This window comes from Dermacentor variabilis, chromosome 1 (assembly GCF_050947875.1).
Source record: "Dermacentor variabilis isolate Ectoservices chromosome 1, ASM5094787v1, whole genome shotgun sequence".
Lineage (NCBI taxonomy): Eukaryota > Metazoa > Arthropoda > Arachnida > Ixodida > Ixodidae > Dermacentor > Dermacentor variabilis.
This window is the reverse complement of record NC_134568.1, coordinates 34251885-34267006: the sequence shown is the minus strand read 5'-3', so window position 1 is coordinate 34267006 and position 15122 is coordinate 34251885. Positions and strand designations below refer to the sequence as shown.

General features: G+C 47.3%; 2 non-coding genes across 2 annotated transcripts; both read right to left on the bottom strand.

Annotated features, from left to right (window-relative positions):
* Positions 1–2612: 2612 nt before the first annotated feature.
* Positions 2613–2686, bottom strand: TRNAN-GUU (transfer RNA asparagine (anticodon GUU)). The gene has a single exon. It is a non-coding gene; the product is annotated as a tRNA-Asn (tRNA).
* Positions 2687–10329: 7643 nt separating this feature from the next.
* On the bottom strand, positions 10330–10403 carry TRNAN-GUU (transfer RNA asparagine (anticodon GUU)). Its single transcript has one exon. It is a non-coding gene; the product is annotated as a tRNA-Asn (tRNA).
* Positions 10404–15122: the final 4719 nt, after the last annotated feature.

The window sequence follows — 15122 nt, the reverse complement described above, 5'->3', positions numbered from 1 at the left end:
GGGAAGATGGGGAAGGAGGGCGCTTCTCTGGGAGGCGCACCGATGCCTCGCGGGATCGGGACCGAGACTCGAACTTGCGACGGGATCTCGAACGGGTCTCCGACCGGACTTTTCTGGTCTCCTTCGTTGGGGCGCGTGACGTTCGGGTCTCCGCCGTATCTGTGGTAGTGGTCGGGTCGCTGGAGGGTTGGAGTTCACGCTGCTCTTTCTCAAGAGCTTTCCGCACCCTAGCTTTGTTCAGTGTCTGCCTAGCACGCCGCGGGCAGTTTGGATCCGCTGTAGGGTGGTTCCCGTTACAGGATCTGCAGTGTGGGGTGTACGGATGTGACGGGGTGGGGTTGTCAGTCCCGCACGTCGCGCAATTGACCATGTGCGGCGTAGGACAGTAATAAGCCCAATGGCCGAGCTTGTGACATATCTTGCAAACCAGTTGGCGGGATCGATGGGGGTAGGAGCGGAGTTCTGCACCATAGAAACGCGCGTAGCGAGGCCCTTTAAGTCCTTCAAATGTTACCAACGCAACGTTGGTTTAATTCATCATTCGTGCTTGAAGTATTTGAGTTCCAGGAGCCACAAGCTCATCCACTAACTTGGAAGACTGTGTACCGGGCAAAAGGCCAGGAACAATTCCCTTGCATGAGTTGTCTGGGGCCGCAAAATATGTCGTGATGGGATAGACCCACTGACCAAGGTTCAGCTCCCTCACCTTGTACAATGCGTCGGCTACGTGTGACCGGGGTGTGCTGATGATTGCCAAGTTCTGCTGAGGTCGCAGTCGGAATATGATGTCCTGACGATCCTCGGTGGTCAAGCCGGCTGCACACCATAGAGCACTGGCGAGTTCTGGGCGCGTCCACTTATCGAGACAAAGTCCTCCGTGAGGCCGCAGAATTATCTTTTCATCGTGCAGAGGAAATTGAGGCAGGTTCTGATTCCGAATGCGCTTGCGTACGGTAGGCTGGGAGGCGTCCGGAATGCCCAAGATGTTCTCGGAGGGTTGCGTCTTAGCGCGCGTTTGACGGTTGCATCGCTTATGTATGACTGTCTTCCAACAGCCGCCTGTGTCGTCGTCAGTTTTGTCGTCGTAAATGTTCGAGGCAGCATCTTCCTCCATCCTTTCCCCGGTCGGAGTGTCCACCTCTCGCTGTTGGGAGGGAAAATTGGCGACGATGGGATCGGCGGCCACTCCCGCGGTATCCACCTCGGGCGTCTTCGTTGTTGTTAAGGAACGCGCGGCGGCGTTCTCCGTCGCCGATTGTGTCTTCTGCTCGTTGAAAAATGACGTTGCGGTAGATAAATGCTCCATCGAAACAGAGCGGTGAATTGGCCGAATGCCCTTTGCACGCCCGTTTAGAACATGGGCCTCGGAAGAGCTGGTCGCTTGGCGCTCTTGGTTCATGGTGTAGAAAACACCACCACCGACGAAGAACGTTCCCGCGATGCTGAACGCAAACGACAATCGGGAGCCCGGGAACCTCCGAACGAGCTACGACGCCAGACTCGCGACGCAAAAAATGACAACCATTCCACTCTGTGAAGATGGAGTGGCAGCGAAAGCACTTTGTTTTTCATTTGAGAGCTCTGACTGTCGTCAGATTTTGCTCCCATTCCATCTTCACAGAGTGAAACGGTTGTCATTTTTTCGCAAAGCATTCTAAAATTAGAAGTTTCATGCGAAAACATGTCATGTTTTTCTTTACGTTCTTAAGAAAAGTTTCGTCATCCAACAATTTATCGTTTAATTTCCACAAATTCCAATTGAACCTTGGCAATTTTGTTTTGGTTCCTACGGTTGCTCTCACCGAAGTGTGCCCACTAAATGTGACATTCTTTACTTCGTGTGTAGTAATATGCGGTGCGACATCTGCAGGAGCATATATGCGACCTGTTCTAGCTCGACTTACACCTTGATAGCGCGTATACTGTGCGCCGTCAAAAATACAACCAACGTCGTCTAGCTCAAACTAACAAGCGAGTTTGGAAGGGATGCACTTCTATCGCGATGAGTTAATCTGTTTGCTCAGTCTTGCTGTCTGCACACACTAAGTGCCCGAAAATTATCATGCTTCTTTCGTACGTCATACAGGTTCTCAGGTTTTCTAGATATTCTTCGCGCTCGTGAATCTTATTCGGCTCATGCACACATATTGCACGCCAGAGGAGGCCACGAGAACTAAAGTTGATTACTAGTGGCCTACCGCTATCACTAGATGTGACAAATTGTGCAAGAATATCGGTGCATTTTCGAAAAAGTTCCATGGAAACGTCTGAAGTACTACCCCTTGCGTGAGATATACACACGGTATGCCTAGCCCTGAAAGGTTCGACCATTCTCTCAATTTGCTCTGTCATTACCATTTGTGCTGCCATTACCTCTGTCATTTTCAAACAAGAGTCGGTTTAACTGGCACTTCCTCCTGCGGTATGCCAAGCCCCTCACATTCAACGTCGCTACGCAAAAGGGAACTGCCAGATTAACAGCCATGTTTGGATTAGGCCGACAGACGGAATGATACTCACGTCTGGGCATGCAGTGAAATGCAAGAAAGTCTGCTGCCATGCACACATTACTGAAAATCTACCAGCATAAATAAAGCAAAAAAGATTAGCGTCGCCACCGGGAGGACTCGAACCTCCAACCTTTCGGTTAACAGCCGAACGCGCTAGCCGATTGCGCCACGGAGGCTCTGTTTTTACAGCGAAGCTGTATACCTCTACGGCCCAAGGAAATTTTCGTGTCCTTGTGGTCAGCAAAAAGAAAGCGCCCCACGAACTGTTCAGCTCGAGCCTGGTAGCACAGCTCTGGGCCGTCCAGCGAGCCGAGGAAGCCGCTTCGAGACAAGGTCTCGGAACCGCGTCCGTGGCGGGTGCCCAGACCCCCTAAAAGGACGCCGGACTCTTATTGATTTGAAAATAAAATTCACGCTCCTCCCCATACGAGGGCTGATCCCCGAGATAGTGCAATGCCGGCCCGACACACGGTGGAGGTGAAGCAGGCGTTAAGCACTCCCCATACATGGGCTGAACCTGAAGATAGTGCAATGCCAGACTGACCTGCGGCGGAGGTGCAGTTCGCCATTAAGGGGCCACATACACAGTTTCGCTGGTCATCCTTCTTCACAGAGTGGAAGGGCACTGAGTTTTTTTTTTGCCGGTTTGCAATGCATTTACAAATATTAACAAAACACAATCTAAATAAATTTCAAAGTGCCTGCCATGCTTAAGCTGACGTGAGCATTTTAAAGCACTTGATAGATACCAGTTCATCTATTACTGACATCCACACATTCTCCTCATTTCTTACCCTGTACACCTCACGCATTAGCACCATGCTATCAACAAAGTTTTTCCTAAATGATTGAATCTTAGTATGCTCGCGGCGTACAGCAGTTCGTGTTTTCCAGACTGTAAAGACACGTTAATATGAACTTATGAGGAACTCCATCATCATTTAATGCAGGGAGAAAGCGCAATCCGTACGGCATCACCGGTAGATAGTTTTTTTAAAAGCACGTTGCAAAACATTCCACAAGAAGGCTGCATCTGAGCAGTTCAAAAAGATGTGCACTAGTGTATATGGTTTTCTGCATCTTAAACGGTTGACATGACCATGCTACAAGCAAGCCTTTCTCTTCGAGCCACGGATTAACCGGTAACGATTCAGTGCGAAGTAGAAAGAAAAAGTACTTGGCTGACGTGCGCACTTTACCCTTTTGAAAACATTTGCTTAACCTTCTACACAATAACTGGTCCTGCCAATCGTTACAGGTGGAATTATGTAAACATCTCTGCGCAGTTTATTGCACTTCACAGTGCCTAAATACTCTTAATAAAAACGCGTGCACAAAAATTGGCAAGCCCATATAAATTCATACAGAAAACCCTTTTTAATAGTCGTTCTCGCTACATGCGTTGACACCAATATAATTCGATAAAACGACACTCAGACGTTCCCGAAACACAGTTAATAGAATTAAATGTTTTGATCACGCAAGAATAGAAATCGGGAAAGGACTTACTTCAACAACAAGTTAGATAGGTCAATGCTGCCTTGTTTAACTGACGTGGACACATTGGTACAGCTGGCACGTTCCCACACAGATCCCCAGAAAAAGACGGCAAATTCCCGGTGCAGTTTTTGTATGCTCGTTCTTGATGCGCTGAAGGCCTGTAACACGAGTCAAATCTTAGCGACGAGAAAGAGGTTGCATACGGTTGCTCTCGCGAACATGGAAATGTTCCTCCCATCAAACTTTCCTGTTTTTAACGCGAGAGCGTTAAGGGGCCTGTGTCGCAGAAAATCCGGTGTCGGTGTCGGCGGAGTGCGAACATTTCCCGATATATTTAGGTATATGTGTATGCCACGCCTTGCTATATGACATGCGGTATATGCGGGTTACATTACCACACCCTTCTATTACTAAATTGGCTCATACTTTATCTTTCATCCCTGACAAAGTAATCCCCCGGAATTTCGGGAATGACAGCCCACAAACAAATGCCATGAAGCAAAACACCAACAGCGCATACCTTTTATGTTCAATATTCTGAGACTTAAACGTTAAACATGCGAAGTAAGAACAGAAACCCGAAAATTATGTAATTGTTTGGCGCAGCTGCGCACGACCTCTGGAATCAACCCACGCAAGAGGCCGCGTTTCTACCACAAAGCTCGCATTCGTGCATGATGTTCGCCGCAGGCGTTTCTCGGTAAACATTACGGTTACATAAGATGAAGTTGCTGGGAAGCGTGAGAAGCAGCCAGGAATGTTTGAATGCTATCGGCATTCCACTACTAAAGGCGAAGCCTAAGCGTCCTCCAAACTTTTTCCTTCACTTCTGTGAATTACTCTTTCCAGTAATCCTTCGTGTTCCGAAAATGCTGTAGAAGAACATTGAGGTACCTCATATGTGTGGACATTCACTGCACACTTTCTATTTCAATGGCAGGATTCCTACTGATTTTACGCAATCTGTAATACTCCCCGACATTCTACAGAAATTTTTTGCCACGTCAACCGCTTTGGCGACACTTTGCAGTATCGTCTTATCTACGTATTCCGCCACGGAGGCGGCTTTTCTGCGCTCTCACCGCCATGCACACACTGCAGAAAATCTAAAAGAATAAATACAGCAAAAAAAAAAGATGTTTCGCTCTTAATTGAGAAGTCTCAAAGCTCCAGGCGTTTGGTTAGCAGCCGAACGCGCTAGCCGATTGCGCCACGGAGGCTTTATTTTTATTACATTGTGATCAACATTTCAGAACCATAAAAATAACAAACAAAATATACTCCAAAATCCCTAGCGATTCAGCATGTTCGTATGTCCTAAAATAGCTTAGTTTTGGCCAATTGATGAAAAACAGTAATCCACTCTGGAGGATCATTTAGTGCCTTATAGACATCTCGTATATAAATAATGGCTTCAATCAAACAGCATCTTGTTGATCGTGGATTCAAATTGGGATGCCTGACGTCCATTCTTGTTCGCCAGGTGCTGTGCATACACATCACCTTTAACATATCAGGGGATACTCCTTCTAGTTCAGCACAAGGCAAGTGCCGAATTCTGAAAGGACATAAAGGCTGTTCTTTTGTTAAAGCCTTTTGAAGTACATGCCATTGAAACATCGCGTCATGGAAGTCAATAAAAACGTGGTCAACTGTTTCCGGTTTTCTACAAATTAGGCAGTTTTCAGACCATGGAACAAAGAGGCCGTTGTTTGGCAACCATGGATTTACAGGGAGGGTGCCATATGCAGTTGAAATAAGAAAGATTCCATGGATGGTTTCCTCGCATTTGTTTAAAATACGCTTGAGGACGCCACCCTCAGGGCCTAGCTGGCACAACCCACGGTACACAGGAATCAGCAAAGAAACATCACGTGAGTGTTTGTACAAACGCTTACGTGTCATAGTCGATAGGTACTGAGAGGAAAATCTTAACATGGGAATCTGCACAGAGGTTAACATTTTTCGTAGGTCGCCAGATAAGACCTCTGGCCGAAAAATAACGTTGATATTGCGCAGTCTCGCGAGGAATCTCGAAATCGCACTTGAAATACTGTTCGAAGAAAAACTCCGACCTGTTCACGCAAGAAAACAATCCTTGTCACAATCTGCTCGAAAAACAAATGCGATAGTCCCGCACTTCCGTTTTTAATTTTATGAAAAATGTTGCAACGGCTCATGCACTCCGAAATTGACCCCTAGATACTTCTTCGTTGTTCTTTGGGTCCCTCTGTCTATGTGCGCGCTGAAAGGGATGTTTGCAATGGAATACCAACTAGCCCGTACCCAAACCCTGCCACAGATAAGAACTGCAAAAGCCCTAAGCAGTTTTGTACAGGAACTCTAGCCATGCTTATCACCTGTAGCACATAATGCACCTTAGCAATTAGAAATACATTAAAAACGACAGCTTTTGAAAGCAGAAAAATTGTCCCCCCCCCCAATTTTGTGTTTGTAATTTAACTCTTGCTTCATCTGCCCAATAGTCTTCGCTGTCCTTATAGCATTTCAGTGGAACTCCCAAGTAGCTATCGGGAGTTGGGCACCAATGTACGTTGCACAACGTATCTGGAGCATGTTTCCAGTTGCCTTGCCAGAAACCAAGACATTTTGTCCAGGTAATCCCGCTTCCTATTGCTGTAAAAAATCATTTGCCTCTTCTACAACTGCACTCACACTTCTTTCATCTGTGCAAAACGCACCTATATTGTCAGCATAAGCAAGGTCCCTAACTTCACTGTTGAAGAAAGTGTAGCCACGAATACTCGGATATGCAAGTACATTTAAACAAAAGGATTCCAGGTAAAGATCAAAAAGGAGGGATGATAAACAACAGCCTTGTTTTACAGATGTTTCAACGCAAATATTTCACTCAGTTTCTTATTAATCACAAGTTTCACTGTACATTAGTCATACACCATTTTCGCGCCATCTAGAATTACCGATCCTACACTGACGTGCTTCAGTATAAGGAACAATATTTCGTGCACGACTCTGTCAAATGCCTTATTCAAATCTAGTTAAAGCATAGCAACTCGAACCTGCATGGCATCGCAACATTCAAAAAAAGATCTTGCTACGTGGATATTTCTAAGAATGGATCTTCCTTTAATTCCGCAAGTCTGATGTGGACCTACAGGAGACTTGACAACAATTTGGAAACGGCGAGACAAGACTTTCATGAAGACCTTGCAATCAGTATTTGTTAAACTTATCGGTCGGTATGTTTCTGCTGAAAGCGGTTTCACCGGGTCATTAGTTTTCGGAATCAGTATGACGTGGGGGATGCTCGAAAGTACGGTGGTGTTAGTTCCTTTTCATAGCACTCTTCTATAAGTTGGGGGAGATTCTGCCATTTCACATTTGAAGAACTTCTATACAGCTGCACTGAGACAATCTGGGCCACGTGATTTATCAGGACTGAGATTGTCTATCGCCTGCTCAACTTCTGCGACTGTTATTGGCCTTTCAAGTGACTGTTTTGTCTCGTCATCAAGACTAAGTATGAGCGGCAGAAAAACACTTCGAAACCTTTCAATATCACATGCTTTATGACTAAATAGTTCCCTGTAATATTGAACAAAGGCAAGCTCTATCATTTCACTCTCTCGAGCAACGTCATTTCGGAAACTGATTTCGTTAATTTCCTTCGACACTGCATGTTCCTTGTCATCGCTGAGCGCGCGCTTTGTGGGCGTCTCACCCAACCATAGCCGCTCGCACCGAGCCCTTATCGTCGCGCCACGATACTTTTCTGCTTCTATGATGTCGAGCTTCGCCTTTACTTCTTTTATTTCTTTCGAGGACAGTCCGGGCTTAGCATTCTCTGCGCTGACCATGAAATCTAATGCCCTATGAAGCTCCTTTCCTTGCTGTTTTTTCTTTCCGCTTTAAAATACTTGCTCTTTCCAAAGCTGCGACTTTGAAGTCGCACTTGAACTGTTCCGAAACCAGTATAAAATTACATGTTTGATTCAACTGCATACTGTTTATATATTCCTTTATCTTTGCAACGAAAATTCCATCCTGTAGTAATTTGTTGTTGAATTTCCACAACTCCCAAGTGAACTTTGACATTTTTTTCTTTGCACCTAAAGTAATCATGACTAAACAGTGATCACTGAAGCTCACATGCTGCGTATGGTACTGGGAACACAAAGGTACATACTCAACAGGTGCATAAATTCGGTCCAATCTAGCATGAGAAACGTTTTGAAAGTGAGTGTATTTTGTTCGGTCTCCATGCATCAACACTAAGCCAATATCTTCCAGTTCATTCTCCTCAATCGTTAGGCGTAATACTTCTGCACTTTTATCGCTATGATTTCAGTTACTGGATCGATCTTCAGGTCGACATACGCAATTGAAGTCACCAAGCAGTAAAACACTCCTTTCACTTTCTAGACAAGGTCGCACGGTACTAAAATAAACTTCCCGCTCATTGATTCTATTCGTTGCATAGACACAAACAACTCGCCAGGCAATTTCAGCAAAAACAAAATTGCAAAATACTAGCCGGCCATTTTCACTACTAGACACAGATTCAATAACCCCAATGCTTTTTCGAATAAAGATAGCACAACCACCGGACCTACCAAATCCATGACTCACGGATACATTATAGCTGCTACGGTATACTTCAACCATTTTATCAGTAAGTTCATCACTCTAGATTTTGGTCTCTGGGACCGCTGACAAGTTCATATCATTTTCCAAGAGAATGCGACTTAGTTCATATTGCCGTCCTCGTGCAGAAAGGCCTCTTGAATTAAAGGTTGCGATACGCAAGGCATCTTTAAAGTTTACTGCGATATCAAGCTGGGATTACTCCCAATATTTTACACACATTTTTACGTCACACAGGCACATGGGCTGACAAAGTTGTTTCCATATACTCTGCCGTTCCAGGGTATAAATGTGCGCGAGTGCCCCGCTGACTCAGCAGGATAGTACAACGGAAAACAAGAACAAGAGAAGCCGCCACTAAAAAGGTGCCTTGTATTGAATTAGTCCGTCGGGCGGGAGCAAGGTTTGGCGTTGGCTTGAAAGACTGTCATCTGGATGTTGCAGCCTTTGTGGGAGGTTCTCCAGTGCTTGTTCCATCACCTCTTGCAGAGGTGTCTCCAGTTTCCTGTTGGGTTCTCTTTGCAGGTCCGTTGCCAGACGCTGCCATATCGACATCCGTGGAAATTTCCTCTGTGGCTTTCGTGTTTTCAGGAAAAGAATCGCTGGTGTGGTCTTGGGTGCTGCTTGCGTCTTCTTTCGGTGTGTCCAGGCTCGCTACGGTAGCAATAGGCTCAGGGTCTTCCTCGCTTCTCGGTTTCTTGGCGCCTCCGCCTGGAGTGTGCAGAGGCACTGCTGCCTCAGTCTTTCCTTCCTCGCCATGTCCTCGGGTGGTCTCTTCAGCATCAACTGCGTCCATCATGTGCTCGGAAACCAAATACCTCCGGGCTGGACCTGCTACGCTGGCGTAGGAGCGCACGCACTGGGTCTCGTCGTGGCCATAGCGACGACAGAGCCCGAAACATGGAACACGGCATTCCCGACGTATGTGGCCGATACCACGGCACCGGAGGCAGAGCGGAGCTCTGCCTGGAACGTGGATGAGTGCGACATCTTCTCCAACACGCAATTGATGAGGCAAATCTTCGATGGTGACGCCCACTTTCTGTTTTAGTGTTACGGAGCGCGTTGTTGATCCTTTATTAATGCAGCCTTTCACCTTCCATTTCTCTCTTGTGATTTCAGTCACCTTTCCGAAGACCGCCAGAGCCGTTCGCACATCGTCGTCCGGCACACCATGAAGTAGCCAGTAGAGCTTCAGGCGTACTCCTCTGTCGCAGGGGTCTATAACCATGCAGCGCTCATTCTTGACATTGAAGGTGTCTGCAGCCAGTATCTTCTTCTTTCCTTCCTCGTCCTTAAACGTCACTGCCCACAGGTGATTCATTTGGTATGCCCCAAGGGCAAACACCTCCGGCAGCAGTGAAAGACGGTCGAGTACGTCGCGGAAATTCTCGCTAAGATACGGCCTTTCCCATAGGCAACCATGCAAAAAAAACAGTATTCAAAACGGAATCACCTGTGGGCAGATGCGGCAAAACAACCTGGTAAACTTCAGCCTGCTTGTCAGAACACCTAGTTGCGCGGCCATTGGCCGCTGTAACCGCTCCGAGGGAGCACATGCTTGCACAACCGTCCACTGTGGTGGCCGGAAGTGGAATGATTGCGCCACGGAGGCGTCCCTGCTGCTCCTTCCGCCGCATGCACGCACTACAGAAAATACATCAGTATGAATAAATAAAAAGAAGTAAACCTGCGTCACCGGAAGGAATCGAACCTCCATCCTTTCGGTTAACAGCCGAACGCCCTAACCGATTGCGCCACGGAGGCGGCCTCGTCCAACTAACTGCCTCACAAACAAGCGGGCCATCCCTAATCCTCCACCTTTCACCCTTCTGAACAAATTGTTGCGGCTGCATCTCTCCCATCCGGAATCCCATACAAACACAGCAAAAACTCTGTGCAATTTCTGCACATTGGCCCCGCTACAGACAATGAATTGCATAACATACCATAGCTTGGCTACGAAAAACAGGTTGCATACAGTAGCCCTAGCAAATACCGAAAGGTCTATGGCTTTCCACGCTTCGGCCTTTTCTTTTGCACTTTTGAGCTCGCACTGCCAGTATTCGTCGCTCTGTTTATAAGCATCAAGTGGCACACCCAAGTATTTTGCTGGCGTTGTTGACCATGTGACATTGGCAAATATAGCGGGGGCCTTAGGCCACTCCCCATGCCAAATACCTAGGCACTTGCTCAGTTAACTCTACTTCCAGTGATTTGACCAAAGTTTTTAACAACATTTACGGTTTGCAAAACGCTCTCCTTGTCTTTGCAACACACGGCTACGTCATCCGCATAGGCTAGGACTTTGACTTCTGAGGCTTGCATCGTAAACACATGAATACATTTGTTTTCAATCAGTGCCGAGCATAAATACTCTAGATAAATACAGAACAAAAGTGGGCTGGCTGGGCAGCCCTGACGTACGGAACGTTGAATGCTGATGGGGGCCCCCAGTGACTTGTTTACTATAAGCTTAGTAGTGCCGTTCCGCTACGCCATGGCCACCCCGTCAGTAATTATGGACCCGACGTTTATATGCTTCAGAATGGTAAGTAAAATAACATGCGCAACACAGTCAAAAGCTTTCTCCGAATCAAGTTGGAGAATAGCAACTCGCGACCTTAATGCATCACAACATTCCAGCATTGATCTCATTATGTGTATGTTTGCGCTAATGGTACGTCCCTTGATACCGCATGTTTGGTGCCTACCTACAATGGTTTCCATTACTGATTGTAACCTGTCAGCAATTATCTTCATCAATACCTTATAATCATTGTTGGTAAGTGATATTGGTCTGTACGATGTTACACGTTTTAGTTTCGCCGGCTCATCGGTCTTAGGGATGAGCACAGTGTGTGCTTCCCCGAAAGAATATGGCATTTCGTTTACTTCATACGCTTCGTTAAAGACGTCAGGCAGCAGAGGTGACAATTCTGATTTAAACTGTTTATAAAAAGCGGCACAAATGCCATCCGGACCGGGTGATTTTCCTGTTTTTAAATTATCAATTGCCTTTTCAACTTCATGTCCTGATATCGGTGCCTCTCGCCCGTTCTTCGTCTCGTCGCTGAGTTGCGGCATGCGTCCCAAAAACGTCACTCTAAAGGCATCAACCAAGTACGTCAACAGTACTCGATGCAAAAAGTTGTTGAAAGTGCTGGACAAACGTTCGCGCTATGTCCTTACAGTCTGTTAGTTCGCGATTATCTACGTCAATTACATCTATGTGATTACGCCGTGCATGCCTCTTCTGAAGACCGAGCGTGCGTTTAGTTGGCACCTCATCTGCTGTCAATGCCTCTGCCCTTGCGCGTATAATCGCTCCTCGATATCGTTCTTCGTCGCATAGCTCCAATTTCGCTTTTATGCTGCGCAGATCGTCTTTGTATGCGCCCGGTTGGCCGCACTCTATGGCCGTTAATTTTTCAAACACCGTCCTTAGTTCTTTTTCTTTAGCTTTGTCTTCATACTTTATTTGACAGGAGCGATCGATTGCGGCTAGTTTAATTCGTTGTTTAAAATTTCCCCACTTTTCGGTGACTTGCGCAACGTTGTTATTTTCTAGTTCCTTCAAATGATCCTGTACATTACTGAGAAAAGCCTCATCCTTTAACAATTTGGAATTCATTTTCCACATTTCCCACGCGAATGTGTTGCGTTTTCCTTTACGTCCAACAGATGTCTTGACCAAACAATGATCAGTAAATGAAAGAGGCACGACGCCGTAGCTGTGACATAGGGGTATTACGTCTAGTGAAATGTACATCCTGTCTAGGCGAGCGTGACTATTGCCCTGAAAGTGCGTATATTGAACCTCGCGTGTTCCAACCAGGTTGTCTGCCACGTCATCTAAGTCGCACTCAGCTAATAATTCGGTAAGGACATGACAGGTTTTGTCATTTGTTCTCCGGCCTGTTCTATCTCGATCTGTTAGTACACAATTAAAATCCCCCATAATAATCATTTTTCTATTCAGGCAAACGTGCGTCTTTAAGGTTTCAAAAGAGATAGTGCGCTCTTCACAAACATTGGGTGCATACACACACAAAACACGCCAGGAATCATAACCAACAGTAAAGTCAGCATACACTAATCTGCCTGATGGGCACGAATAATAATTTTCAATAGATAGCCCAGGCATTTTCCTGATAAATAAAATAACGCCCGCCGACGTTCCTTTAGCATGGCTCACTACCGCGTAATACAATGACGTGAACCTTAGCACCATGCCCCGGGTCTCCTCCTCCCCTTCGACCTTTGTCTCCTGCACGGCCAGAACATCGAGGTCTTGGTCCATCATCGTCCGGTACACTTGGCTTTGTTCACGCTTGGCGGCCAGACTTCTCACGTTTAGCGTGCCTATGCTAAGCGTTGGGTTGGTTGCCATTGCCAATACGGGAAAGTGAGCGAGGCCCGGAGCACGGTGCTCACCACAACGTCCAGCCAGCGGCTGGACGCCTCCGGAACCGTCCGGTGGTCTGGTGTGGTCCGCAGACGGTTGTGGCTTGTCGCCGGCCTTCCTATCCCGATGAATGTTTGAAGAAGGCTTGAAGCTGCTCCTTCTCACCACAGGTGTCTTTGCAGGTGGCCCGTCGGCGTCGTTCGTTGCAGCTGTTTTCCCGTCGGTAGCATCTAGCGGCCTCATAAAGGTAGCGTTGCCGCTCGTATCCATAGGTTTGATGCATGGGGGCGGATCCCCACCTTCTGCCTCGCCTACGTCTTCGTTAACTACAACGCAGTTTTCCTTTCCTTTCTGATGCTCTTCTGCAGGACCCATCGTGGCCCCGTCTTTCTTTTCGGGGGTAACGAACACACCTTTCATTGCCTCCGTTGTCCCCTCCGCATTGCTGGCGCTGTCCTTGTCACCAGCCCCCTTGGCAGCGTCCTCGGCTTCAGCAGCATCCATCGTTATCGGCGCGACGACCTCGTTCGCTGGTGGGCCAACCGCTGCAGCGTACGTGCGCACACACTCATCTTCGGAGTGTCCAAAGCTGCGACATCGCGCGCAACGCCGCACCTTGCACTCGCGACGGACGTGTCCGACACCATTGCATCGTAGGCACTGCATCGGCCGTCCAGGCGCTACGACAAGGGCCAGTTCACCGGCAACTAGGATTTAGTGCGGGAGGTCATCGACTTTCATCACGCTCTTCAACTTCAGCAGAACAGCCCGAGATGTTGAGTCCTTGTCGCCTACTCATCTTACCTGCCATCATTCTCTCGTCATTTCCACGACCTTGCCAAACGCTGCCAGCGCTGCCTTTATATCTTCGTCAGCCACCCAATACAGCAGCCAATGAGGGCGGATGCGTACCTGTTGGTCTTGAGGGTCGACGATTACGCAGCGACGCCCCTTCAGGTTGAGCTCTTTCAACGCTAGCATCCTTTTCGTTGCCTCGGCGCTGGAGAAGGTGACTGCCCATACGTGGTTGATCTGGTAGGCTCCTAGGCCCACGACCTGCGGCAGCAATCCTGTCGTGGCGAGCGCATCGATCCGAAAGTCTTCGTCCCTATAGGTCTCGCTCGCACGTCGCCATGCAAGAACACGGTGTTTTTCACGACAGGTCCCTTGGGCAGTGGTGGCAAAATAAACTGGTAGCTCGCTTCCTCGTTATCGTCGATAAGCCTGTTACCGCGGCCGGTGGCCGCAAAAGCCGCTCCTTCGGAGCCCATGATCCACACGTCCGTACAGCTCGGCTGCCGAAAGCAGAATCCCCGATTGCGCCACGGAGGCGGCCTTGCTGCACCTTCCGCCTCATGCACGCACTACAGAAAATATATCAGTATGAATAAATAAAAAGAAGTGAAGCTGCGCCACCGGGACGATCGCTCCACGATATTTCTTTTCATCAATCACTTCAAGCTTACTTTTAAGGTCACGTAGTTCCTTGCTAAAGTGTCCAGGGGTAGCACTCTCAACCGCAATCATATAATCTAACGTTCTCTTGCTGTTTTTCAACGCTGCGCAGCACGCAAGCTCGTTCAATCGCCGCAATCTTTACTTCATTTTTAAATTGCTCCCAAAAAGCGCTGTGAAATTAGTAGTTTCAACCGAACATATTTCCTCTATCTTTTCCTTTACTTTTTTAACAAAGATTTCATCATCCAACAGTGTATCGTTTAATTTCCACAAATTCCAACTAAACTTGGACACTTTTGTCTTGGTTCCTAGTGTCGCTATCACCAAGCAGTGATCGCTAAATGTGACGTTCTTTACTTTGTATGTAGTAATGTGTGGTATGACAACTGCAGCAACGTATATGCGATCTAGTCTAGCGTGACTTATACCTTGGTAGTGTGTATACTCTACCTGCTCGTCGCCGTCAAAAATGCAACCAATCTAGCTCAAGTTCGTTTACAAGCGCGCTTAACAGTGTCGCACTTCTATCGCGGTAAGTCGATCTGTTGGCTCTGTCTTGCGGCCTGCACACACAATTAAAGTCTCCAAATAAAATTAAGTTTCTTAAGTCATGCAGGTTC